This window comes from Camelus dromedarius, chromosome 10, assembly GCF_036321535.1.
Source record: "Camelus dromedarius isolate mCamDro1 chromosome 10, mCamDro1.pat, whole genome shotgun sequence".
NCBI lineage: Eukaryota > Metazoa > Chordata > Mammalia > Artiodactyla > Camelidae > Camelus > Camelus dromedarius.
The window spans coordinates 4,501,608-4,526,602 of NC_087445.1; positions in this window are offsets into that span (position 1 = coordinate 4,501,608).

A 24,995-nucleotide genomic window follows, 5' to 3' on the forward strand; every position below is an offset into this window, starting at 1 on the left:
ACGCACTCTACCACGGAGTTATACCCTCCTCCCAGTAACTTTTTCTTTATATGCCTTCACATTGTTTCACTTATGACAACAATTATATATCACTTTCATAATTAATAAGCATAATTGAAAATTACAAATAAGAAAGAGAGCACTAGGCAGGTGCTTATGGAACTGAATCATGATCCAGATTCATGGTCCTTTGACTTCAAGTTTAGTTTTATGGGCAAACCGTCTAGACGTGAACACCCACCATATGCTAAGGAAGTTTCACAGAAATGGAAATTAGCCATAGAACTGTCTCAATAGCTACTCAAAAGGAAACACAATAAAAATAGTTTTGTAACACTTGTGATAAGACTACAGTACAAAGATTGATCACTTGACGTCATTAAATCAAGTGCCCTTTGTGTGAGTTTCTGGGGACAAAGAAGCCTAGAAGTATTTTATGTGCAATGTGAAATATGATAGCAAATCACACAGAGATAAGATTTCAGTACATTGATGTGTACCTTGATGGATTCCACTTGTCCTCCCTAACTCCTAAACCAAACCCCAAACATTTGTTTCAAGTCTGGAATAGACCTGGAGCAAAGAGCCTATCTTTTTTCATTTAATAAATTGTACTTTATTTCCTGGTCCCCCTGAGCACTCAAGAACACTGGCAGCATCACAACTTGATGCTGGGATCATTGGATTGTGGTCACAGGCACAACCTCTGGGCACAGGATGCCTGGGTTCAAACCTCAGCTCTGCTGCTCACTGACTTGAAAACTCCTTCCACCTTCACGTGTGTCTAGCTTTCCTATCTGTTCATCAATAAGATGGGAATGACAATGAAAAGAACCTCTAGAGATTATTCTTATTATTACTGTGCTGATATGGGTAGAACATTTAAAATTATACCTGGCATTAAGCCTCATATGTTTTTGTGCATTAAAAATTTCTCACTAAAGGGAGCCCTCCTACACTGTTGGTGAGAATGTAGTTTGGTGCAGCTGCTATGGAAAATAGTATGGAGGTTTCTTAAAATAAAACTAAAAATAGAGTTACCATATGATCCAACAATCCCACTCCTGGGTATGTATCCAGAGAAAATTCTAACTCAAAAAGATACATGCACCCCAATGCTCACAGCAGCATTATTACAGTAGCCAAGACATGGAAGCAACTTAAATGTCCAATGACATATGACTGGATAAAGAAGATATATATATACACATACACACACACACACACACACATATACATACACTGGAATACTACTCAGCCATAAAAAAGAATGAAACGATGTCATTTACAGCAACATGGATAGACCTAAAGATTATCATACTAAGTAAAGTAAATCACAGAGAGAAGACAAATATCATATGATATCACTTATATGTGGAATCTAAATTATGACACAAATGAACTTATTCACAAAACAGAAATAGGCTCACAGACATAGAAAACAAACTTCAGGTTACCAAAGGGGGAAAGGGGTATGGGAGGGATAATTTAGAAGTTGAAGATTAGCAGATACAAATTACTATATATAAAATAGATAAATAACAAGAGCCTACTGTATAGCACAGGGAACTATATTCAGTATCTTGTAGTAACTTATGGTGAAAAAGAATATGAAAACAATGTATGTTCATGTATGACTGAAGCATTATGCTGTACACCAGAAACTGACACAACATTGTAAACTGACTATACTTCAATAAAAATATACAGACAAAAAATTTTAAACCCAAAAAACTACTACATATAAAATAGATAAACAACAAGGACCTACTATTTTGCATGGGGAACTATATTCAATATCTTGTAATAAACTGTAATGGAAAAGAATCTGAAAAAGAACGTGTGTGTGTGTGTGTGTGTGTGTATAACTGAATCACTTTGTTGTACACCAGAAACTAACACAACATTGTGAATCAACTCTACTTAAAAAAAAAAAACTTCTCACAGCTTTGGCATACTTTTCAAAAACAATATTACAAGCTATTTTCTCTCATTTACTCACACATGTATTGATTGACTCCTGCCTGCTAGGCACTGTGTTAGGTGTTCAGAATAATAAATGAATGAATCTCACGGTCTCTGTGTTGAATGGTCCATCCCACATTTCAAAGTGTGCATACAGTAACCTATCTTATAAATCACTATATTTTTTCAAGCAGAGGACAAACAGAAGTTGTTATTGTTATATAATTTGTGGTGAAAGAAGACACAAGTTTGAAATAGGACAGCACACACTGGATCCTGGAGAAGGAATGCCATTAACATGAGTGTGGCCACGGGGCTTCTCATCCCAACTTTGCATTTATGGTGTGACTAGGAATTACTGAGGCTAAATCCACAATCCAGAGCAGAAATTAGACCTTGTTATCTTATGAGTTTGGTGAGCGACATCGATGCTTAGTCAGGTTTAGGGCACTGTGTCTGCAGGTAGCCATGCAAATTCACGCTGGCCCACATGCACAGACCTGGTAGAAAGCAGAGAACCAAAAGTGGGGTCTAACCAGAAAGGGCTGAACCACATGCCCCTATATTTACATCTTTGCCCCTGCGTTTCATGAGACAAGAGGAGAACACTTCAGTGCATTGGGTTTGTGATTTCTAAGCCTTTGGAAAGAAGAGATGACTGTGGAAATGCCAGTGACCACTGGAAACTTAGGTCACCAGCAGCGTTTTTATGGCTCAGTGATTTCTTTAAATCAGTGAGGCTACACCCTTTTGAAGTTATGGTTTCAGTGAGACTTGACACCAATGCAGCAGATCCCATGTGATGTTGACCCAGGCCCTTGGACTCTCTAATCAGTAGAAATTGATTAGAGGCTAGATGAGAAATTCAGGTAAGGCTTTATCAGGACTCATGCTACAGCACAAGGGAGCAAAAACAAGTATCAGGTGCCCTTGCTCTCTCCCCGAGGAGGGCGGGCTGGTTCCTTAACTGGGATGAGGGTAGGGGCAGATTGGTGGGTTGGGCAGGAGATGTGACTCAGGTGGTCTGCCCACCCCCTTGGTGGTGCTGTGTGCAAGGATCATGCACAGTACCCGTCCTTTGCTCTCTGCACCTAAGAAGTGGCAGTTGGTTTGGAGCCTTTTTGTATCTTATTGTTCATAACTGCCCCAATTACATATGCATGCAGTTATTTTTTGGTCCATTACAGTTCCTTTGTATTCTGTTGCTTGAGGAGACGTTTGTCCAGGTGCAAGCACTCTGATAAAGGGTTCCAGGTCCCAGCCTATCTTGCACACAGTAAAATGCTTAGTGTACCCTGAAAGCACTGGTGGTCATTCTATTCATTCATTTATTCATTCTGCAGTCATAGCTCTTTCTCTGTGTCTGATGTTACGCTAAAAACTGAGATTATACAAAGATTTTTATTTTAATTCAGAGCAAAAAAAAGATACAAACTTCCAAATTTTAAAAAGATTCAGTTGGAAAAGAATCAAAGTTCCTAGCAAAATAAATATATAATTTGGTGTTGCTTTTATGTGAGTAACCGTAAGCCTAATATGTCAGTATGTCAGCTGACCGCAGTTCAAGTGCTAATTTCTCCGGAGCTAGTATAAAGCTTGGGAAGGCTCAGGAAGCTAGAAGATAAGTAAGTGATCTTTCCCAGCATTGCTCCTGAAGAAAAACTAGTCAAAAATATGCTTAGAAATGTTATTCCTATTGAGGATAAAGAAATAATACCTACCTGGAAACACTGTCATAACAATGTGCATCTTTCTATTTTTCATGACTGCAAAGTTCAGATTTAAGCAACATTCCTCAGCAGACACCCCTCTCAGCTGGTCTTTATCTGCTCTCTGGGGGTACAACCCTGAGCACATTCCTCATCTGGAGACAGTCTTGTGTGCCCAGGCTTCTCTCACAGCCTCAGTATCATATTGTCATGGGACAGCTATAAAATCTTTATAACAGTAGGAATCTATTGACTGGTGGGTAAACGGTACATGAAGTAAAAATTCTGTGTGTCAGAATTCAGAAGTCAGGGCAGAGCCAGGCATCTTGCTGCTTGGTGGGTGGTGCAGAGTTTCTTAAGTCAGAGCATCCTTTCATTAGGACATTCCCGCCTGTTCACTCACTTGGCCCCCCAAAAGATTAATAGATAAACAACAAAGCAATTAAATAAAGGCAGCCAGTTAAAAAATTCATTCAAAATGTGGAAGTTAAAATGACAGAGAAATCATGTTTGAGGACTTAAAGGGTCCAAATACTTGAGCTACCTAAGAATGATGAAAACTGAGGGATTTGGGACATGGAAGGAAAAGTAATTCATGATGGTTACAAGACTCTATTGGGGGAAGAGGGGAGGGGGTCTCTTTCTCAGTACCAGATAATTTCATTTTCATAGCTACAGCATGAAAATACTGGTAATTCAAAAGATGCCTTAATTCTGCCATTTACAAAGAGGAGCTCTCTGAGGGTTATCTAGTATCGGACACGTCCCAGGCTCACATCCGGTCTAGATCAAGCTGGCATTATCAGCAACCTCTAGGTATTAATCAAGAATTTAACAAGCTGGGTGTGATAGAAGACGCAGGAAGAAGAGGAGTTGCTCCTCCGAGTTTTCCACTAATGATAACTCGAAAATAAGGAAACTTCAGGCTCGATGCTCTCCATTCCATCTAAGAGATGGCTGAGGGGACAGGGTGTTTTCAAGCCTTTGAACAAAAGAATCTATTTTTTTCCTACCTGCTTACTGAACCATCACTCTGACCCCTGATGGAAGGGAAGAAGCATCTACAGCCCCACTGCCTGAGGGATCCCAATCAGTAGGTCCAGGTCTATTCATAAATCTGTCTGTCTAACAGAGCCCTGATATGGCCCTCCGCCTCACCCTCTTGCCCAGGACTCCTGTGGGCATGGAGGGAGGAGAGCTGTTGGTGGTTTCTTCCTCCCAGGCCCCCACGCAGGACGCCCCACCTACTTACAGGTTTGTGGTCAACTCAGAGGAAATGACAAGTGGTCTTAGTGGTTTTACTCCTCTTACATATAAGGATTAGGAGCAAGTACTTCCAAAGAAATGTAACACTTTTAGGAAGAAGAGGCACTCAATTGAGGACTGTGCCTAACCTTGACCTCTACCTCTGCTCTAAACACGCCCTTGCAGGGAGCTCCACAGCCACGGTGATATAATGGTACAGGGGGACCAGGCCCATGTGGTGGGATGCCTGACTTAATCCATTCACTGAATGCTCATTTACACATCTGCCATGTTCCTGTGTTTTCCAATGCTCAGTTTTCTCACCAAAGCATTTAAGAGTCTAATTCCCAAGTATGAAGTGGTAACAGGGACAGGGATGACACAGAGTTGTGCAAGTTGTGTACTGCACAAAGGTACTCAAGCAAGGCGGGTGAGTAGGAACGAAATTCACCCCATGCTCCTTCTACCAAGCCAGGTACCCATGAGGCTACCTCTGCCCACAGGGTGTACGTTTCTCTAATGTACAAAAAAAAAAAAAACCATTTTTCAGTCAAACAGAGGCCCTCTGCTATAAAATAGATGATAGTACCCCATTGTGAACTTTGTCCCCAATGGATAATGTAAGAATGGATTAATCTCTTAATCTGCCATTGCCTTAGTCTCCCCATCTGTAAAATGAAGACAATAATACTTCTCTGTGTTTTATGCCTGGAGATAGTCATTATAAGGAGCAGCTTGCGCTCAGTAGAAAGAAGGTCTTCAAAGATCATAAAGCTCATATTAAATATTAGACTTTACTTCCTCACTTTGTCCTAGGGAAGTGCTACTTACTAGCTATGGATCATCCTATGCTCAAAGAGGAAAATAAAACTATTTTGTAGCCCTTGCCAAGGAAAGTTAATGGAAGCGCTTATTCTGCTAGCTATGTAATGGTCACGGGACAAGCCTACCTAGGACCAGCTACACAGCTAAATGCCTATTCAGAAACCCGGCAGAAACTTCAGGTGAATTCTTCATCAATGGTACTCTCAAGTTTTATGTGCAAACAAAGGTCATAAACAAGGCTACTAACCAATTTTTGCAGAGATAGAGAAGAAGGGACTTTCTTTCCTTGAGAGCAGACAATGTGCCTCTCTCATCCTTGAGCGTCAGGGTCTGAATTGAACAGTGGTTGCTCAATCAACGTTTGTTGACATTTGTGCTGAGAGACCCAACATGTGCTTCCAAGTGGCTGATCCTCCCCTTCAGGGAGGAGATATGAATCCAGATACGGGATTAGGAGGGTCCTAAATAATTCATATGGAATCATCCAATTTGGGTAGACCTGCAGAAAAGGGACTTCAGTTTCCATGTTTAGAAACTTCCTGTATCTAATCTAAATCTTGTATATTCTTATTCCAGCATTAATGATGTTAGAAAGCATGGTTTTGAAGCAATCACTCTGATTCTACTGATCCAGACAAAAAGATTGAAATTTTAAGAAGTTTGAATTTGACTATATTAATATGCTCCTTCTAACTTCTAGATGAATTTATCTTTCTAGGTAAAAATCTAAATAAACTCGTGTTAGCATCATTCGGTTATTCCATGACCGCTTGCTCTAAGTACAGTGCTTCGAAATTTCTTTTTGTCCAATTTATCATTCAGCCATGGACTGGATTTTCAGCCTTGAAAGCCAACAGATGGCTTGATTCTTATCTAATTTAAAGAAAACATCAAGACAGTAGCAAAGAGAAAGTGAGTTCTGCGGCCTCCCGCTTTGTGGCTGGCAGAACCTCGCTGTACAAAGTCAGGCTGTGCTTGTCTCCCTCTGCTCTGTTTCCCTCCTGAGAGTTAAAGAAGCAGCCTGCAGAGGGGAGTTCTCATGAACACTGACCCAGGCTTTAAATGTGTTTACTCTGGTTTCAATAGGATCAATTCCTGCAGCGCATACAGGAACTACTCAGCCACCAAGTGGCTTCATTCTTCTCATAAGCAGATGGCTGCTTAGGAACATTCTGACCGCCACCTTGTGGAACTGGAACAGACATACCTGGAAGAAGCCTGTTCTATTCGATTTTTTCTCACTCTTGATTTTTTTTTTCCTCATTTTTGATCACTTTCTCTTCTCTGGGAAAGAGCCTCCGTGCTGCTCTTGTTACAGGAGCATCTGGTACCTGGTGGGGAAAAAAAACAATTCCGCTTACTTCATGGACTGTCATTCTGGGTCAAAACGGAGCTATGACATATGGAGAGCGAAAACTGCCATTCCCTGGAAAGTTCCTAAACCTCACCAACGGTGCCAGGAATTGAACCATAGTCCCAGATAATTATATTTACCAGAAAGGGTCTGCCCATAATCTCTCCAAAAAATAATGTTATTCACATATGTTTTGTATAGAAGTCCACATATATTGGCTTAGCCATGTTTGGATTCTGATCTTAGGCTAGAAAATTAGCCTGACCTAACAGAAGTGTTTAAAATTGCCTGCCCTATATATCACATCACTTGCCTTCAGTGTAAGTCATGGTCTGGTTTATTTTCCATTGCATTTTCCTGTTGCAAAGACATTTCTATAGCTGTGTATATCTCTATAGATGGCTCTAAGGGAAGGGCTTAGAAGTAAGACTATACCCATGTTTGGATAAACATATCTATCTGTTTTACCTCAGAGTGAGCTATCTCATCATGGGAAAGTTGAAGCCTGTTAAATATACACCAAAGTTTTTAAAAAGGTTTGATTATAAGCAATGTCTCTGCTTTTAAAAAAAATACAAAACTTTTTTGTTTGGAAGAAGCTAGTTTTGTACAGTTCTTATCAGCTACTATTTTTAATATCTGAGTAGATAACTCATATTACTGCAGCTTTGGCCTGAACCACAACTAAAAGTGTACAACATGGACACTAACTCTGAACAGACGAAATGTAGGAAGCAGCTAGAGCCATTTTGCACCGAAACTCTTTCTTTCACGAAACCTACTTTTTTTACTGGAAGAAAGAAGTGATTCTAACCAGACTGTGATTTTCTCAGCACAATTCCCTTTACATGGCCTAAGAGATCCTGGAGTTGAAAGTTCAGGAGATGCGAGAGGGAGGAATTTAAGGCTCTCTCAGGAAAGCTCAGGAATCTGTAATACTAATGTGTGAATATCTGGGAGGGAGAAGTGTGACACAAGGCAGGACCCAGAGAGGGAGCCAAGCCGAATGCTTTTCCCCAGTGTCGGTCAGGAGCCCGGTAAGTTTCAGTCTCAGGTTTTTAGAGTATTGTCAAAACTAACAGGTCAAAAGTCCCAGGAGTGGAATAAGTAATGCAAGGAAAATAAAGTTGGAGAGAACAACAGATTGAAAAATAAATAGCATTCTTGAAACAGTAGGATAGGCCCTATTTTTTTTATCTCTAAGTCCACAAGAAGAGAAATGAAAGAGAATCCAGCTGGAAGTTAAAAAGATCCATGAGCTCTTTCTGAGAAAAGGACGGCAGTCACCAAATGTTTGTTCAGAACGTTGTGGTGGCCACTGGTGCTATTCATCAATGTGGTCAGTCTCCCAGTATCAGGGGAGAATTGCACTTCCTGGCTCCCAGGTGGTTGGGTGGGGCCACATGACTGGTTTTGGTCAATGAGTAGAGAGCAGAAATGACATGTGTCACATCCCGGACAGAAAACCAAATTGTTGATGCAGAACTCAGAGTTCTCTATTCCCTGTGGCACAGTGGCCTGTAATTCAAAGTGGTAGCCACTTAGCCACCCTGGGTCTCTGAGAGAAGGAGCACAGTCCCTTGCCTATCTGCACTCAACAGGTAATGTAAGTGAGAAACAAAACTTTGCTGTTTAGGCAACTAACATTATGGAAATGTTTGTTACTGCAGCATGCCAAAGCCAATCCTGACTGATATATACCTGCAGTAGAGGCAATATGCTTGTCTCTTAGAAGTGGACAGAAGTATGTGACATGGTCCTTACATTCAGGCATTGAGTGCCTGAAGCTTGTAGTGGAAAGGTAGGCAGGGCACTGGCTAGTGTGAGAAAATCTTACATAAAGTAGCTCTCTGTCTTCTCTAAGGAAGACCTGCCAGGCAATTGTTATTTTATTTTAAGAAAAACACCAAAATGTGCCCTTTGATTACATTAATTCAAATCAAGAACACTCCCAACAGTTGTTAGAAAAGAAAAAAAACTCTTAATTTAATTCAGCTCTTTTAGGAAAGGAAGTTAAGCCTTGATTTGGAAATGTCAATTGTTACATAGAGTTGAGTCGATACTCACAGATAAGACACGTGTTCATAAAAGGTCACTGAATTTGCGGTATCGTTGTGGCATCTTGTATCTTCTCAAGCAACAGCTATTGAAAGTACGAGCCACAAGAGGCGGGTGGGGGGGGGGGGTTCCATTAAATTGTCTGACTATAAAAGGAGCTGTTGCTCTACAAGCACCGAGGAATCACCAGTAACAACGAATAGAACATTGTCTTTCATTGTGGACCTATATATTTACATTTATTTTATGTATATTTTATTTGGTAGATTGTATGTTTGTGTGTGTGTATGTGTGTGTGTATTTTTAATGGTCAAGTCAATTTTAAAAATCACCAGTCAGTTCTCTATGTTTATAATAGGGGATGTACCTTCCCATCAGTAGAAGTCATTAAGTTACTTTGAAGATTTTCAATTTTAAATAAGTGCTGATACTTTCTCTCTCTTCTTAAACAACTATTTGCTTTGAATTCATCCTTCATCGATTTATATTTTCCTTACCGAGGTAATTTTGAGTAAGAATTCACTTAATATTTGTGATCAAATCTGATAATCATTGTTTCATGCAGTTCCCACTGGAGAGAGAAAAATTACTTAGTATATGAACAAATAATAAAAGCCAAATTCTTAATTTTTATATATTTGAAGTATTTTTAGGAACAAATAATGATACTAAACATAACCTTAAGCTTAAATAGCTATCTTAACCTCAAAGAATAAATATTCATATGTAGTAATAAGTGCATGACTAAACGAATATTTGACATTTTTCACTTTCTCAAACTTTTTCTTGGAAACGTTTTCTTTTTTCTTTTTAATGTGTTTTTATTGACATATAGTCAGTTTACAATGTTGTGTCAATCCCTGGTGTACAGCACAATGCTTCAGTCATACATGAACATACATAGATTTGTCTTTATATTCTTTTCACCATAGGTTACTACAAGATATTGAATATAGTTCCTTGTGCTATACAGTATGAACTTGTTGTGTATCTATTTTATATATATTAGTATTTACAAATCTCGAACTCCCAATTTATCCCTTCCCACCCTCTTCCCCCTCCAGTAACCATAAGTTTGTTTCCTATGTCTGTGAGTTTGTTTCTGTTTCGTAAATAAGTTCATCTTTTTTTTTTTTTAGACTCCACATATAAGTGATATCATATGTATTTTTCTGGTTTGATAATTTTCTTTTGTATTAGCTTGGTTTCTTTTTGGTTTTTGTGACTCTATTGTATGCTTGAAACTTTCTAAATTGAAGAAGTTTGTTAAAGGAGGTTAAAGCATGCCATTTTTCTCTTTTCTTATAAATTGTATTCAGATATAACATACATAAAGTTCAGAGACCACAAGAATAACACTTCAATGAATTTTCATATAATGAAGACACATGTAACCAGCACCCAGATCATGAAACAGAACTTGACCAGCACCTCAGGGACCCCCGCATCTGCCTCCTCCCAGCCACAACCTTCTAAGAGTAACCACTAGGCTGACCTAACCTTGTAGTTTTGTTTTGTCTCTTTTTAAGACTCACAGACATAGGAAACAAACTTATGGTTACCAGGGGAAGAAGAGGGTGAGAAGGGATAAACTGGGAGTTTGAGATTTTCAGATACTAACTAATATATTTAAAATAAATAAACAACAAGTTCATACCATACAGCACAGAGAACTATGTTCAATACCTTGTGGTAACTTACTGGCAAAAGGCTATGAAAACAAATATATGTATGTTCATGTATGACTGGAACATTATGCTGTACACCAGACACAACATTGTAAACTGACTATACTTCAATAAAAATTTCAAAAAATTTAAAAATTTAAACATAAATTAAATTGCATATAAATGTAATAATCTAGTATGCACACTTTGTGACTGTTGCCTTCCTTCAGTATTGTGTTTCTGAAAGTCATCCCCATTGTTGCATATAGCTGCAATTTGTTTACCCTCATTGCTGTATAGTACTGTATTATAGGAATCTACTCTCATTTATTTCTCCACTATAGTGCTGCATGGGACACGTATACACTAAAACATTATTTCTGTTTATCTCAAAATTCAAATTTAACAGAGCCTTCTGTATTGTGCCTGGTAACCCTAATCCTTGCCAACACTTAGCATGGTCAGTAGAAGTGTCTACTTTCTTTAAAAAACAAAAACAAACCCACTAAAACTTGCTACCCTTGTAGAATTGCGTCTACAAAATAAAAGTGAACACTTAGTAGTTGTTCAGTTCATCTGAACCCACAAAGAAACTGGTTTATCCAAGAATACCTCCTTTTCCTGGCCAAAAAGAAGTTCATTTTATGTAATGAAGTATATCTTTTAGCTATCTACATTTATTAAGTTAGCTGGAGCATGGCCAAGTCTTCACTTTATTTTTGATGTGTAAACAGCCTCAACTGTGTTAATAGTTTGCTTACAAACACAGAAGTTGTAGTTATGACAATGTTTATTATTTCTATGAAGTCCTTTTATTCTTCAAAGCATATTACAAATTACAAATTAATTGAGCTCTACAACAGCCCTCCACCACCACCCTAGGGGAAAAGGGAATTACTATACTGACTTTAAAGCTCAAATTCCCCAAGTCAAGATATGAACCAGCTGGTCACAGAGTAAATTTCAAACCTAAAACCAGAGATCTTGGCTCCATGTTCCAAACAGCAAGCTTACATCAAAGGGGAACATTAATATTCCACCTAACAAAAACTATTACCATTCTGCTTTTCCATCTAAAAATGGGAAAGAGAATTAGGGGCCAGGGAACGCTGAACTTTCAACAAAGTGCTTATTTTCCTTTCTAGATATAAGCCTCATCAGCAAGGTTTCAGCCTCAGTGAAATTCTGACTTGTTTCTTGCTTGTGAAAATGTACCCTCATCAAGAATACCAGGTTCAGACAAGGGATAGCCACAGAAGACAAAAAAAAAAAAAAAAAAAAAAATTGATTCATGAAAATTTAGTGGGGTCCAGAGGGAATTCCAATACTAAATTCCAAATGATCATTTGCGGAGGATATTCTGAATTAGGATTATTCTGCTATTATCTTCCAGTGTGATTACTGAACTAGTACAACAAAACTGGTCTAAATTTCTCTCTTGAATTCTCCAGCCACAAAAATCCTGGCATGAGGGAACACTGCCCTAAAATGACGATTGTTCAATCCAGATTCTGAGTGAAAGTGAGACTCTGAGGTTGCGATGGGAACAGCTGGGATATTTCTGGGGAAAGCATTTCAATCTAATTTCATATTTATCTTCAGATATTAACCATTCACTTATGAAACTTTCCTTGACAACTAATATTTTAAAAAATAGAAATTGTGTATTTTCCAGAGCAGTTTTCACCCTGAATTATTTATTCTCTTAGTTCCTCTGAGAATATTTTCATCAAACTGCTTACACTAAAGATCTTTGTCCCTTTCTCTGCATTTCTTTTCTATTGAATGAAGTAAAATGGTCATTTAAATTGTAAAATGTAAGTGTAAGTATGGTTGGTGTCTATATTCTGAAAAATTAAAGTGTGAGATCTAGAAGACATACAATTGGTGATGACAAACAATAAAGTTTAGCTCAAAAGTGCAAAAAGTTAAACAAAATACATTATTTAAATTGAATGAATCAAAGATACACTACTGAGAGCAGAACTCCTTAATGGGTAAGGAAGAGAAGTTGGCAAAGGGTAACAAAATTAAAGAGGTAGACCTTTTTTAAATGACTGTCTTTATGCAATCAACTATACCCAATACGGACAAAGAAAAATACGTTTATCTTATTAAGTAGAGTGTTGTTTAGCTGAAAAAGGGACTTTTAGGAGGTGAATTAGTGATGTGCCTTCAAGTCCATCAAAGGGTTGAAAGATTCCTATTTACCCCACAAAACTGGGCATCCTCCCGTGACCAACCCCCACCCCTGCTATCTTCCTCATCTCCGTAAATGACCCATGTGTTTCCTCGTGTCACAAACCCAGAAGTCATTGTCAATTCTGTTTTCCTCATTCCTGTTTATTCAATCCATCGCCAAATATTGTTTTTATTATCTCCAAATTACATCATAAATCCGTCCACTCCTCCCCATCTTGACCATCACCACCCCCATTCAGGCCATGATGGGACAGCCTCCTGTGTGCCCCTCTGATTCAATGCTGCCCAACAACACTTATTCTCCATGCAGCAGGCAGGGCACCTTTTCAAGTCTTATGATTAGATCATATCACCTCCTGACTATTTTTTAATTAAAAAAAAACTAAAAAAAATCTTACTGTTGGAGGAGAGAAATAGCTCAGTGATAGAGTACATACTTAGCATGCACAAGGTCCTGGGTTCAATCCCCAGTACCTCTATTAAAAATTTTAAAAAAAGAAAAATCTTATTGTTCAATCAAATAGCCCACAAGGAACACACTAGCACCATCTTGGCCCATAGGAAGTGTTCCAGATATATTTGCCAAATAAATAATACATAAAGAAGGATTTTTAAGGGAAACTCCCAAAGAAAGAAGTCACCCCAGGAAAGTAATAGCACAAGAGGGGTAGGAGGCAGGAAAGATGATCTGTAAGGAGTATGGGCTTGGCAGTTCTGGGCAATAAGCAGTTCATTGCTTGGTCTTTGTGATCAATGTCCAGAGAGGCCCCTAAAACTCTTCTGTCTTTGGAGGACGCATCTGCTTGCCCTCCCATCTCACTTCCCATCCGCCACACTCTGGTTCCATTACTTCAAGGCAGTGACGGAGAAAGGCAGGGTCTCCTGTGGGTCTTATCAGCCAGTTCCCTGGGTGCTGGAGTCTCTTCCTGCTGGTTGGCATCCCGCATGGGGGCTCCTTGGTCTATGGGGATGGTGACTGTTGGGCAGGGCCTGGTTCCTAGACACTGGTGATGGCATGAGACTTCACGGGGCTGCAAGTGGCTGAGATAGGACCAAGCAGATCGCAAGAAGAACAGAACAATCATTAAGAAGAGTCGTAGAAAAATGCGCCAAAAAGAAAAGAATCCAGGGATTATCGGGTAGACATGTCTCTTAGTCACACCTTCGCTAATACACACTGAGACAACATCAGACAATAACCCCAGAACTGTGCCATCTAGTATTTGCCATCTGTAGGATATCTGAATTGGGAAAACACCAATTTCAATTACATTCTGGTGAGCATCAGGTCAACAATACCCTTCACAAAATGCTGCCCTGACAAGGTTTATTCCTATCTGAGTGCACCGTGCATTTTAATGCCATCCATCCAAGCAGTAGAAATTTGACATACAGACATTAGGACTAACAACATAATCTGTGCAGTACGGAAATATGTGACAATTACATGATTCATTTGTTGACCACCACAGGAAGGTCTATTTCAGTTAAATAAACAATAGCAGATCATTAGAACTAACGTAAAATTATAAAACTTAAAAAAAATAATGCAGAAAGGACTGATTAATAATTCCTAGTGTCAATTTGAAAATGTGTTTTCAATTCTTGGACTGTCTCATAAGAACAACAACAAAGTAAACAAATTTAAAGGTGATACCAACATATTATGACCTGGCCAGATATATTTTAAGTATTGCTAGGAAAAAGGACAATCTACATATATTTATTTAAAATCAAAGGTTGCAACTTGGGAAAACTCTAAGTATTGTATGGAAATGGAAGAAATCATAGGGTAGAATCAGAAAGGAATTCCATTTTTATTTCCTTGTGTCCTTTTAAATGTGCTCTCTGGGGCTATTTCTTCCCATGAGCCTAGAAGAAAACTTGATTAGCCCCTTTATATTTCTGGTCCCTTTTACATAAGTGTGCATTCCAAGTCACATAGCACAGTGGCAATTTCTGATTTAAAATGCCCACTGACATGTAATAGGTGAAGTTTTCATCCTGTTTTACATTTTAAAGAATGCTTCATGCCCCCCAAGTCTGGTCCACCACAGAGAGGAAGGCTGCAGTGGGAGGAGATGCTGCGGGCACAGTCTCTCTTTCCCCATCTGGATCTTCCATTCCTCTTCCCCCATCAGTTAGTCCTTCAGGGTTGGAGAAAGTAGAGAAGAGAAAGGAGGCAGGAAGCTCTTCTTGACTGTGATTGTCCTAGAATAGGACCATGATGCTCTCTGGACTTTACATTTGTTTAAAGCTGACTTTTTCTCTCAAATATTTTTGTGGGTTTTTCAGGCATCTTTCCCCACTATTGCTAGGGATTTGTACTTGCAGTTCCTTCGATGGATTCTCTAGTCCAGTTGGTTGCCAGAGCCTTTTCCTGCAGCAAGTGGACTTTGAGCAGCATGTTTCTGTTGAGGAAGCCGTGCCTCTCCAGGTGGCCCTCTTGGGAGGTATTGAGACAACCCTACTCTGGCTTTCTCTCCTGACAAAGTCTTGTCTGTAAGAAACACTCACGAGTCCTGTGCTCCTACAAACTCTTTTTGAGTGCAGGCTCATCCCAGGGATGCAGGAAGCTCTCATGTGATCCACCATCAGAGCAGCAGCTCAGTCGGTCACTCACCCTGTAGATTTCTAAGTCTGAGTCCAACACCAGTTTACCCCACCTACCAAACTGCAGGAGCCATATATTAAGCTGTCCAAATTGTCCCATTAAAGTCAATTTCCCTGGGCTTTAGGTAAAAGACAACCATACATCTCCCCCAAGGGTGGGGAGGACTTGCAGCACATAGACAGATGGTCCCCCAAATCCTCCCCTTTAATCTCCAAAATCTGACTGCTATAACCCTGATGTGAGTGGGAAGGATATAGGAGTAATGAGACTGGGTTTTGTCCATATCCAACCTGGTCTCCACACTCACTTTGGAGTTATATATATGGAAATACACCTACCAAAATAGACATATATATATATATATACACATACACACACAAAGTCCTCCCTTCTCTCTCAGCATCCAAGGGGGATTGGTTTCAGACCTCCTCTCAAATACTATAATCCACTGATGCTCAAGTCCCTTATGTAAAACGGCACAGTATTTGCATATAAACTACGAACATCTTTCAATCAGCTCTAGATTACATTTAACACCTAATACAATGTAAATGCCATGCAAATAGTTGTAAATACAGTGTAAATGCTGTGTACTTAGTCACCAAGTGCAGCAAATTCAGGTTTTGCTTTGGGGAACTTTCTGGAATTTTTTTTTCCCAAATATTTTTGATCCGCAGTTGGCTGAATTTGTGGATAGAAAACATGCAGATATGGAGGGCTGATGGTACATTAATTATGAGGGGTGGGCTTTAGCTAGGACTTCCATTTTAGTAACCTACTGCACTAATTCCTTGGAAACATCCACTCCAAAGGCTGGTTTGACTCTCAGGTGAGTCAACTGCTCAATGTGCCTGGTGGGGAACAAGGTGCCATAACACACTAGAACAAGATTCCACAGGCCATCAGAGAGTGTCGGCACACGTCTACTTGAGGCAATAGAAGAAATTAGACTAACTCTGTAGAACACTCCAAACTCCATTGCTGTGATCATGACCAGGTGATTAGATCAAACACTGTTGGGAGAGCCCATAGGCCTTCTGTAACTCAGCCAGGTCCACCCCAAGACCACCACCAACTCCCACCTCTTTGCTAACTCCAAAGACAAGTTCACAGGTTGAAGACAAGATCAGGCTGCTACACACCTTGGGCAGACTGAAGGCTAACAGCAGCAGCAGCCACAAAAGCTGGGCAAGAGTGAGTGTCTTTACAGCCCTGGTACCCTCCCGAGGAAGCAAATGGAAGTTCTGACAGATTCGAGCCCCTACTTTATATTCCTGAGGCTAAGACTCTCTAAACTGTTGATGGCCATATAATTTATCATCCATACTGTCATAGTTCTGAACATAAAAAGAGGTGCTAATAATCACATGCAGTGAGGGAGACATAAACACCCCTCCTTCTCCCCTCCCACCTCTGATAAAGTGTGTACGAGTCACACTTGTCTTGGCTGACCAGTTTGGTTCTTTGGTTTCCACTACTGGGGTTTTGCCCCACGGTCAGTTTTTTTCTTAAGAAAAATCTTTTCTGGGTTTCTAAATATCTCTCATGGTTTAGAATTAAAACAGTATATAGCAAATAATGAACCTTCTCAGTGTTTATAACTCATCTTACAGAGTCTCAAAAACATCCAAATATTCATCACATATGCACGTTCTGCACATATGGAAGTGAAAAAGAGGGGAAAAAAAAAAGTCAAGTCCTTAATGAAGTACCTTTATCGTTGTAACTACAAGTGCAAATGGTTTAACAGTCTGCAATCCAAGACAAAAACTCATGTCTGAGAACTCCAACATGAATACCTTCATTTGATTTTTACATGAAATCACATGATTACAGAATTCCTGCATCTTAGGGAAATACTAACTCTTCCTAATTGATCTTTTTCTCTTAATGTAGAGTATTAGCACTGTTTTAAATCTTCCAGTTTTGACTGTTACAATATTTTTTAAAGGATTTAAGCCTAAATCATTAACTCTGGCTTCAGAACATCAGTCTGAAAGATGGGAAGCAGAAATATGCTTTAACTAGATAAGAAGAAAACGTATCAAGTGTAACACCCACCGCTGTTAGCCAGTTTATATCATAAGCCATACTGCACCTTGAACTATAATCACCCAAAAAAGAAGGCTGATATTATATTTCTCTTTATCGTTTTCTTAAAATAAATATTATATGGATCATTTACTTCAGATGACCTCTAACATCAAGTCACTTTTCCTTTATGCAATGTGTGAGTATCATCCAAATTACCTCATTAATCCTACTAAATTGGAGGGTTTTGATTGAGAGGCTTGAACAGGGAATGTTTTGTCCTTTGAAAAGGATAATGGTTTATTAATATCAAGCTATTGATACTAATGGCTTATTATCAATGGCTTGATATTAATTAACTCACTTCCTGAACTGTTAAGATGGAATGGTGTGACTATTTCACTATATGCAACTTATTAAACTGATTAACATAATCACCATTCTGTATTAAAATAGCAAAAGATTGCCCAAAGACTAAAAATCCATTTTCTCACATATTAGTATCTTCCTCATCCATCCTCCTTAACCTCTGCACCTTCCTTCCTGCTTGTACTCCAGTTGGCAGGGAAGTTCTACTTCTCCCTCACACATGAGAAGAAAAACCACCTTTTCCCTTTATTTAACTAAAATTTACATGGTATTTACAATTTATAAAACATTGCTTATATAAGTTTGCCCATTTAAAATAGTTGTTTGTGAAGGTCAAAAAAAATTAATGGTTCAATATAATATACCTCGTTGGATCTTTACAACCACCTTGTGAAGAAGATATTATTATTGTTTTACTAATTAAGCTGATTCAGAAACATTTAGAAATTGACACAAAACCATTCAGTAATTGCATGCCCAATATTTAGGTCCCAAATCTTCTAATTCTAAATTCTCTTCCCGCCCCCACCCTGCCCACTGTGATGTGTTAAGTAGCTCAGGGCTTTCAAGGTGTCTTGTGCAGGATGTGCAGAGTCTAAACAAGCCCAGGAACCACTAAGATTACCTTTATTTAAGTTTTGGAAAGAAAATTATGAGGACAAAGGAAAGAGAAGCAGAAGGAATATAAAGGGTCTTATTGCACTCTTGATTGGCTGGGACCATCAATCCCCACTTTATGGGTGGAATCAACTCAGAGACCTGCATGGCCTCTCAGATCATCTGCTTCCCCTTTAATTTGTGTTTCCCTTTTTCAAAAATGGGGTTTTTTCCCTAACTGATGTAAAATGAAGGTCAGTTCTCCATAGGGAAAAAAAAAGAGCCAGCATCATCTAATTCATAGCCTGGATCAAGCCACTGTGAGTTTCATTCAAAAGATCTTGACTCACACATGTCACTGGTCCTATTGACACACCAATGGTTACCAAGTAGAACAAGTGTCAGTAACCTGGAAGGCAGATTAGTCAGCATTGTTAGGCTGCCTCCCAAGAATTCAAACACATAAAACCTGAGTGTTCAGAAACTGGAAAGTAATAGATCTGAATTAATCTGACATCCTCTTCAAACCTTCTCCAAACTCTCAGCCCCTTCTCTTTCACTTCCCCCATAAGAGAAATCCACAGGAAAAGAAGTTAAAGTCCTGTCATGGTATAAATAACATACTGCCTTCCACTAAGAGATCCCTGCTCTGCGGAAATTTTAAAAGTGACTTAACCTTTCACATCCGGACAGCACATCTTGAAAATGCAATGTGAGAGGACGTTCCTTAGAAGATGGAAACAAATTTATGATCTCTGCGTTACAGGTGAGTTAAGCACGACAGGGAAGACCTAAATTCCCTTTGTAAACTAAATTGGTAAAATATGTTCTATCTGGGTTGGGGGAAAATAGTACAATACACACCTACTCACGAAACCTTGAACTTTGCAGAGTTGTGACAGTGATAGACTCAAGATACAGGGAGAGCTGAGAAGTCTGAGCACAATGCACTTTATTTCTAATTTCCATCTTTAAAGATATGCTTGGCCTGATTTTTTTCAGACTTGTCTAAATTTCTTTGCTCCAGTAGCCTGTGGATGAGTACCAAATGTTTATGGCTGGCTAAAGTGACTCTCTCCGTGGAGGATATCTTCCTGTTTCTTATTTAAGGCACTAGTAATTAATCTGAATTGTCTTTTTTCAGACATAGAAGAACCAGATTCTGAAATTCTCTCCTTTCCTTCCTGTCCCCTCCCCACCTTTGCAGGAGTAATGGGAAATATTTTTCCTGTCATCATAACCTTCTTTGATTTTTGAATTGCATTTTCTGATGGATCTGTTAAAGCTTCAGGCAGGTTGAGATCTGAGGTGTCTGAATGGCAGGAAGTGATTTACTAAGATTCATCCTCCAAGAATAAAGACTGGAATACAACAGTAATTTTGTTAATAACATGAAAAGAGATTTTCTGCATGTAAATCACATCAGCATATGTTTCTAGGTTCAATGTCCATAAAGTTCTATTTTAGAAAAAAATCACATTCAACAAACTTATAACATACATTTGATATGGAACTAGTGAATTTTATTCAACAAAACCATTCACCTCCTGAGAAAAAACCTAGAACAATAAGTTGACTAGACCCAAAATGTTCTTATGGCAAATTTTTTCCAAGAAAAATAAGTATTTTCAAAGAAAAATCATGAAAAATAAAATAAGAATTCTCCCATAAAACACAACCCTCAGATTCATGCTAATTAGTAGTGAGTTCGATATTTAATAGTACATTTCTAGTTAATTGCTTTACCAAAATCTCCCTCGGGCCAAATGTCCAGATAATGCATTCCTTGCTTTTTAGTCAAAGAGGGAGAAAGGTGGGGGGGGGGAAGGCCTGACATCTAGACTTCTTCAAATTATTTCCTAAAAAATTTTAAGCAGCTGTGAAGTTAAGGGTGTGAGCTCATGATTTATTTATTTAGAAACAGGCATCAGGAGCCTAGTAGAGGTCGGACACCAGTAAGGCCCGCACTGCCTTTAAGGAACTCACAGTCTAGTGGGAAGAAAACGGCACACACTTAGAACACAACGTGTGAGTGCTAGCTCCAGGACCAGACACTCCACCAACAACTCTGTTCACGGCTGTTCTCACTGCCAGAGATAAGGTGATTAATAATAGCTTCTCTCTACACAGGAAGCACAGGAATCTATCATAAGCACTTTACAAACATTACGTTAAGCCTAGCTTCGACAGTTCAGATAGGTATTACTTGCTCCATTTAAGCAGATAAGAAAGAAGAATCTCCTTGTACACTGTTGGTGGGAATGTAAATTGGTGCAGCCACTATGGAAGTCAGTATGGAGGTTCCTCAAAAAATTAAAAAGAGAACTACCATATGATACAGCAATCCCACTTCTGGGTAGATATCCAAAGGAAATGAAATCACCCTCTTGAAGCAGTATCTGCACACCCATGTTCATTGCAGCATTATTCACAATAGCCAAGACATGGAAAAAACCCAAGTGTCCACCAACGTGAAGGGATAAAGAGATGTGGTTCATAAATACAATGAAATATTGAGTCAGTAAAAAGGAAAGCCTGCCTTTTGCGAATACATGGATGGACCTTGAGGGCAATATGCTAAGTGGAATAAATCAGAGAAAGACAAATATTGTTTGATCTTACTTACATGTGAATCTAAAAAAGTCACACTCACTGAAGCAGAGAGTAGAATGATGGTTGTCAGGGGCTTAGAGGAAGGGCAAATTGGGAGATGTTGGCAAAAAGTACAAACTTTCAATTATAAGATGAATATGTTCCGGGGATCTAATGTACAGCTTGGTGACTACAGTTAACAATACTACATTATATACTTGAAAGTTGCTAAGAGGGGAGATCTTAAATGTTCTCACCACACACAAAAAAAATGGCAATTATGTGAGGTGATGTAAGTGTCAACAAACCTTATTGTGGTCTTCATTTCACAACTATATACATATATCAAATCATCACATTGTACACCTGAAACTTACACGTTATATGTCCAATTGTATCCCAATAAAGCTGGTGGGGGAGGATCTGCATTGCAGTCCAAAAGCAGCCAAAATAATACATAAATTAACAGGCACAGCTGTGTTCCAATAAAACTTTATGGACACTGAAAAAACAGAAACACTGAAGTTCAGAAAGTTTAGATCTTTGCTGTTCAATGGGTATAAAGTTTCAGTTATGCAAGATGAATAAGTTCTAAAGATCTGCTTACAACATTGTTCCTATAGTTAACAATATTGTGCGCTAAAAATTGTGTTAAGCGGGCACATATTATGTTTAGCATTCTTATAAAAATTTTTTTTTAGTTTTAAGGAAAAAAGAAAAAAGAAATCTGCAGCACTATGGCAGGTGGAGGGGTGGAAATGAACTCAGTACCTCATGTCTTGATGACAGTGAATAGAAAAAAGGGTCATCAGGAAAGACAACAAGGCAGTCTGTTCTCTCCGGTGTGAACCACACCTGAAAAGACAGGAAATGGCTGATGCCACAAAGCACCCAAGAAGCACATGTGAAATTACTCCACGGGGGCTCCCAACACTATGGAGGAAGAATCTGAGAATCTGGAGTTTCCAGACTTTGTAGAGGCAGAGCCTATTTGTTACTCATTTTCATCTTAATTTTACCCTTAGCCGAGTGTGACTTCAGAAAGAAAAGTTATATTGAGAAACAGGGATACATAAATAAAGGAAAAATATTAACAAATGTTATAACTCCCATCATTTCCCCGTGCTTGAAGAAGTATCTATATCCAATCACCACTTATAAGGCAGAAAGAAGTTCCTGATTTTTCTAAGGAAATATAAAAATTGACATCACAGTTCCTTTTTCACCCCCTGGCAATGATGCTCACAGCGATCACTCTTCTCTTAACCTCTCTTGTAATCACATAGGCCCCTTTTGCTCCAAGATGAGAAAGAAGAATCTTGTAGGATCCTGCTTTCCAATATTCACAGTAATCAGAAAAGAAAGCTTCCCTGGAGAATTCAAGGTAAACCTGAGACACAATAGCAGGCACTGTTCTCACAGCTAATTGGGGGAACCTGGATGGTGCCCAGGTTTGAACCACACAGAAGTAATTATTCCTTTCCCTTCGCAGATAACTTTAGGAAAGCATTCCCTTATATTCAGGAACATTTCCCACTGCAGCATGAGAAATGCAGGAATGTACCTCAGCCTGCCTGGCTTAGAGGAGATCTGTTTCCCAAAATTGAATGCATTTGTTTAAGCTCCTTTCCAAAAAACAAGTTGAAAGTTTAGCTTAAGGTTTGCTTTTGGGGAGTGGAGGGAGGAATTTTATCAGATTAGTGGGAAAGTCATGGTGAGTGTCTGCCAAAGAATCACATTGCTTTCTTTTTCTTTAAAAAAAAAAAAAAAAAGAAAGAAAGAAAGAAAAACCTCATGCTGATTTTGCAGCGGGAAGTCTGCCCATATGACAAATTAGTCAAGATGAAATGCAGTGGTTTGGCCTTTCTGGAAACTTAATTCTCAGGTTTTGAAAAATCTGGGGAAAACAAGAAATCGTATTGTTAAAGGACAGTAAATTAGCACAGTGGCAGCAACCCTGGTAAGAAAAGCTTGCCTGCAAACAGGAAAGAAAGTTGGAGACATTTTGAAATGGAAATGTTGCCTATAAAACAACCATTTAAAATAACTACATGGAGATAGACTAAATCACGGAGAGAAAGCAGCACAGGAATAAAGCCCTGACAGCAAGAACGAAGAAACTATGGTCCAAGGAACTGAGAGTCCTCTACGATTTTTATCCTTTACTTCATTTTGCCCAAATGTGGGGAGGACCCAGGTGCCTCTGGCTGAGATTTTAAACAGAGTTTAGACCAGAGATTAAAAAAATCCCAAAGATAAAAATCTGCACCAGAGAGATTCAGGAAAGAAGCAAGGTTAAGAACAAAGAGGTGAGAACCAGATGGCCAAGCCAAGGCTGGGAACACTAAAAGGCAGAGAGAAGGGACAGAAAATCACCAAGTTCAAGCTCACTTACCAGAAGAAGGCAAGACCAAAGAGGCCCAGGACTGCCTTAACATTGGCCTGTTCAGATTTTTCCAAGGAAGCCCTGATGACAGAGGAGAGTAGATTCACATCCCCTGGAGATTCTGAAGGTGTTTGGGCAGCATTTGTAAATATCATATGGCTTAAAAATTAATGGAAAAATTACATTTTCCCCATACAGTAGCTTTGTTCTTTTCAATACAAAGTTAATATAAGGTCAGTTTTGAGGCAGAGGGTAAAGCTCAGTGGTAGAGTGAACACTTAGCATGCATGAAGTCCTGGGTTCAATCCCCAGTACCTCCATTTAAATAAACAAACAAACCTAATTACCTCCTTCTCTCCAAAAGAAAAAAAAAAAATCACTTTCTCCCACTGAGCGAAACAGACTGCTCAGAGGACACACCATACACAAAAGCACAGGAGAAACTCCACCCTCATGCACCTGGGAGACCAGAAGCCATGTTTGAGAAGTCCACTCCACCGTTATCCTTGGCTGCACTTCCACATGATGCTGGACACTCACCATCCCTAGGACTCAGGATGAAGTCTGCTTCACCCCACAGCCATCAAGATAGCTGTGACTGCAAACTCAAGTGGCGAAGGGCACCACGTAGCAAACATATTTGTCTCAGCCACTTGAGGCCAAGTGTAATGTCTACCATTTACAAAATCATTTTCCAAATGCCATGGAAAAAGTAAAAGGGTCAAACAAAGGAAAATGTGGAGCCATAAGCAGCCATAGGACTAGTGGTCCATGTGCCTGACCCATAGCAAGAATTCAACTTTCAAGTTCCTCAATGTTTGAGTGAAGAAAGATGTCAAATCTAAGAGCTACATGGCAGATTTTTTAAAGGAGAAGAAACCAAGTCCAAGAAAGAAGAAATAAAGTAAACAAAAATTACAGTTCACATCTTGGCACATCAAAGATATTTCCTACAGATTCTCCACTTTAATAAAGGACAAAAGTAGGCTTGGTATGGAATTTCATGTGGGTTACCCAGACAGTAACCTGGACAAAGTCAATGAACAAAACTTTACTGGGGAGAAATGGATTGAGAGAGAGAGTTATTATTTAATGGGTATAGGGATTTAGTTGTGTAAAATGAAGTTCTGGAGAAAGACAGTGGTGATGGTTGCATAACAATATGAATGAACTTAGTACCACTGAACCGAACACTTAAAATGGTTTAAAATGTGATACACACACATAAACATATAATGGAATATTATTCAGCCATAAAAAAGAATAAAATCCTGCCATTTATAATAACATGGATGGATCCTGAGGGCATTATGCTAAGTCAAATAAGTCTGACAGAGAGAGACAAATACTGTATGATCTCACTTACATGTGAAATGTTAAA